Source organism: Rissa tridactyla, chromosome Z (genome assembly GCF_028500815.1).
Source record: "Rissa tridactyla isolate bRisTri1 chromosome Z, bRisTri1.patW.cur.20221130, whole genome shotgun sequence".
Taxonomy (NCBI): Eukaryota; Metazoa; Chordata; class Aves; order Charadriiformes; family Laridae; genus Rissa; species Rissa tridactyla.
Genome location: NC_071497.1, coordinates 54,468,073 through 54,472,979, shown reverse-complemented (window position 1 = coordinate 54,472,979; position 4,907 = coordinate 54,468,073). Strand labels below are relative to the sequence as shown.

At 41.0% G+C, this 4,907-nt stretch overlaps 1 pseudogene; it reads right to left on the bottom strand.

Annotated features, from left to right (window-relative positions):
* Positions 1-2,228: 2,228 nt before the first annotated feature.
* On the bottom strand, positions 2,229-4,625 carry LOC128902583 (E3 ubiquitin-protein ligase Topors-like; annotated as a pseudogene).
* Between the last annotated feature and the right edge of the window lie 282 nt (positions 4,626-4,907).

Below are 4,907 nucleotides of genomic sequence, written 5' to 3'. Positions count from 1 at the left end.
CACAAGCCAATGAATTTTAAAGCTCAGGTCCCAAACTATGATCAGACATGTAGACATTCAGGTGTTATTTAGGCATTTCCAGCATTCATGATCCATCTGGAGTAAAGTCTGAATACATCCTTCAAAAGAAAACAGCATAGTCTTATCTGAAAACATACAAATACACAATGATATTTGATTTAAATCAATGGAAAACCTCTGTTACTATCCCAGTTGAAATGGTCTCAGAAACAAAAACCAAAGATCAGCAGTTTCATGATCTATGAACTCTATGTGGAGTTTCTGGAATTAACTCTTTACAACTTTTGTCTGCATGCTTTTAATCTCTTAGGGACATTTCTTCAAATGTTCAGAGAAAGCTGTGCAATTTTCTATGAATCCATTTCATCCACATACTATATTTTTCAAAATATGCAGTCGTTTATTAGTATTTGCCAACCTTATCCCCATTACATTAAGAAAAAAACAATTTCTCTAGAGGAGGAGTGCCTATACTGCTGTTAACACAACAGCAGGACCTGTTGGTATATATTGCATGCTCCCTTGTTGTGTCTGGATCTCTCCAGTCAAAGGAAACAGGGATATGAGAGGAGAGAGGAAACAAGTATTTGTGGCCCATCACAATATTCAGTAAGAAACATGTGCCCCTAGATCCATGAACTGGGATGTGCCTCCTGGTCCTACAGATTAGATTTGTACACTGGAGAGACACCAAGAGAAAGAAATGCTTCCACTAAAATAAATTTCCCTGTGGCACGCTTTCACAACCTTCCTGTGATACATGGTACTGCAACCCAGGAGTCCATTTCATGAGTTTTGGACTATTCCTGCTGAGTGTTACTGTTTATTGATAAGGAAAGCATCGAGGTTTCTCCTATGGCTTTAAACATATGCTTTCCACGACAGTGACTGATTTGGGTCTCCACCAAAGGATTCCTGAAGGTGGGCAGGAAACGCTTTCAGTTTTCAAAAAACTGAAAACATCAGAGAGGAGTAAAATGATTCTGGTACCCAAGCTCAAATTTCCACGACTGGACACCTAGGCAGTGATATGGAGGAGGTGCTGTCCTCATAGACCATCGCTGGCTGTGCTGTTGCATGAATTGAGATCATTTTTGTAGATCCCCAGGGTGATGGAGGAGGGATGAGCAAGACCTGGCCAAAGACCTACCACCACCACACCTTCCCCAGCCCCAGAAGAGGGATTTGCACATCCCAGGCAGGAAGTACAGACCCAGTCTGAGGGAGTCAGGCTACACAACTACAACCTTTGTGAAGCAGAGGGGAGAACTGAACAGGCGGCCCAGGAGCTTCCAGCAGGAACTCAGTCTTGTGGCCTAAGACCTCCCCAAGGGCAGAGGCGCAGCACTGATGGCAGCACTTCTCATGCTCACACTGCCTGCTTCAGGAACCCCAACCCTCCAGGTCCTCTCTCCAGGTCACCTAGGGATTGGCATAGCAGGCTGGTTGTATCCTGCATTCTGCAAATTTTGCTTCTCTGCTTCAATCAGAAGTGAAACTCTTAGACAAAATAAAGTGAAAGTGGTTTGTATCAGACTAGTTATCCCCCTGGGTGACCACTGCAGAAAGATGACCAGTTTGCTGTTTCCTGTTTGTGCCCCTCTCCCCTCTGGACCTTAGAGTGTGTGTGATCCCACCTCCTTGTGCTCAAGTGTCCGTGCTCTCACCCTGAATAGTAATGGAATGCAAGATGTGCTAGTTGTTTGAGAACTTCAAATCATTCCCCTAGTGAGTGCCCTGTTAAAATCCATGATAAGTTGCTCTGGTTTGAGATGGAACAGAATCACAACACAAGTTAACATTCAAATCTGACCCTATGTAAACTAAAGCGAAGTGGTGCTGGGGAGCACAATTGTGTAGCTGAAAGCAGGGTCAAGAATGAGGATCCATTCTACAGCCCGCTCAGTTCTGTACATTTAGGGAGGAGGTGAGTCAATTTTAATTCTCTGATTAAGGTTGTCCCAAGTACAAGTGAAGGGAGAAGAGAACAAATTTCTAACAAGAGCAAGTAAATAAGATCTGTGGTTTTGTAATTTGGGTTTTTCTTAAACACAAGTTTGAAATATTCTCTGGATATATTTTAAAACTATGATAATATAAGGTTGCTTTATGAAATTTAACATTCAAACTTCTGAGAGACTGTAGAAGTTATGTGCTAGCAATACTCTATCTTCTTCACTTTTGAGAATAGTTCAGTGTAAAAGATACTACTTTTTTTTTTTTTTTTTTTCCCCTGGACAATCAAACCAACAGGATCTGTTGACAAACCTCTTTGGCAGTCTTAGTATCAATGGTGGTTCCTCTGGATGCTCTATAAATAAAGTCCTGTGAGAAGACAGTTGACTGGAGGATGCTACTTGCATGCCTTGAATATGGCTAATTACAGTTTCTGTATGAGTGGTGTTAGTACTGGTATCCATTATGACAAGACTCTCTATCAGTTCCTGTTTCTCAAAGCTCAACTTCAGCATTTGTAATGTCACCATCTAAGATCTTTCTTGTGGTAGCAAAACAATAATTTTTGGTGGCTATTCCAGTTTCCTTGCTGGCTCTCTCAATATCTTCACATTCTGTCATTCCCAGAAAAGACAGAGGCTCTTTCTGTCTCTCATTTATCTGAGTTGTGCCTGTCCAAATAGTACTGCTGTTAAATTCAATACTTTCTAGCTCCTGGTCACTATCACTATCAATTGTAATCACAACTGGAAAAGAATGTGCCGAGTTACTTGTGTGATCTTTCTGGTTTTTATTCTTACACTTTCCCTTTTTCTTTTTATGATGCCTCATTTTATCATTTTTCCTTCACAGATTGTCTCCACACTTGGACTCCTAATCTGTTTTTTGGTTTTTTTGTTTTTTTTTTATTTTCTTACACTTTGTTCCACTACTTGCTTTATTGTCTGAAAGGCTATCTTCATTTTTGTAGCAGTCAGTGAATTTTAATAGAGCTTTCTTGCGATCATTTCCTTTTTCTAGACTTGTGCTGTCCTTGACTGCATTGTGCAAGTGGTGAGTTTTGTACTTACTTTTCCAACAGGCTTTTCACTTTTAATTCCATCAGTACTTCCAGAAGGTGTCCTTGACCTATTGCTTGATTGACTCCTTGACTTGTAGTTTTCCTAGTAACAATAGTGTGTTTCATTGAGTATCCTACAGCTAAGTAGACCTGTCATTTCAGTAAAAGACTGTATACTGTATTCTGGACTAGTAGCTTGCCTTGAATAGTGAACATTGGACTGAATCCTCCTCCTGCATGAGGATTCATAAACATCTTCAACCATGTTTTGACTACATAAACCAGAACCCTCCTGGTATCTACTTTGGCAATTATCTGTCATTTAATAATGATGACTGTCTGTTCTTCTTGATCTTCTTTTGCCATGGCCTTTGCTGCATGCTCATGATCTACTTAATTCTCTGGATGTAGTGCTTTCATGAATTAGAGAGCCTCTCTGGCTTTCTTGAGAGGTGCAGGTGTCATGAGTTCTCAACATTCTCTTGTTTCTTTTGCTCCTGTGTATTCTACTCTCTCTGTTTCTTGATCATTTCCTTTTAAGTTAAACTTTGCCACAATGCCCCTTCCTAGTCCTACAGTCATGACTGCCTTAACTGTGCTGCAAATAGGATTGTGGACTCCTGGGCATTCCTTTTCTGCACAATCTGTTATTACAAGGAGAGCACATTGTGTCCTTTCCTGAAGAGGGGCTCCAGATCAAGTCCTGTGGAGACAGATCTTTTACTTTACATTTATTTTTATCATCTTTCTTCTTGACTGCAGGGGGTGAGAAGCTTTTGCACCTTCCTACATTTTCTGAATATATGAAAGAGTACGTCAAAGAACTTCTGCTTGGTTCGCTGTCACTATAACTGTGAAACTGAGTTCGCTGCTGTTTCTTCATGTTTTCCCTTTTCTCTTCCCTGACTGACTCCTCAGTGTCCAAAGACAGCTCAGCAGGTTCTGGTGTCCTCTTAAGACACCCAACAATAACACAATTGTCCAAAGAATAGTCACTGTCCTTTAAGTCAGCATTAGCCTGAAACTGAGTTTACTGTTCAGTTCACCTCACAGCAAAGTCATCACCAGAACTTTCTGAAATCCCTAGAGGAGAACTTATTGTTCCATGAACCTCTCTCTCCTGAAATGGAACGTGATAGCCCTGGAGTTTCATCACCCAAGGGGGACTGATGAATACCAGTCACAAATGAACTGTGATCTAGTTCTTGAGAATCTGCCTTATATAGAGAGATATTGTAATAATTGTTGAGTCTGAACAGTTCTTTTCATTATTCAATGGAGCAGGAGAGTCATATTTGGCATGCTGATCAGATGCTTCTAAGTTAAAAGGAAATAGGACAAGCCTGGCAAATTCAGCTGAATTATGGTGTTCCCATGTTAGACTATTCTGGTAAGGAAATCTCCAGCCATCAGGGCTGGCAAAACAGCCTTTTTCTGAAGGTCTGAGTATGTACTCCTTAAAGTTATATTCATAACAAGTTCTGTGGAAAATAGAATAGAAAGACTGCTTGCAGAGCTTTGTTTTTTGATCATTCGTGGACAAAACTGAAACAGAACCTCTGGAAGCAGTGATATAGATAGCCAACATTGTCAAATCTGCCCAAGCAGATGGGGCTTTAGAATCAGGAGATGCTCATTCCAGTCACCTGAGGTACTGGTTTTGGCTGGGGTAGAGTTAAATTTCTTCATAGTAGTTTGTATGATGCTATGTTTTGGATGCCAAGAAGTTTTACTTATTGCTGAGCAGTGCTTACACAACCTCAAGGCCTTTTCTGCATCTCAAACTGCCCTACCAGTGAGTAGGCTGGGGAGCATAGGAAATTGGGAGGGGACACTGCTCTGTCAGAGGACCCCAACTAACCAAAGGGAT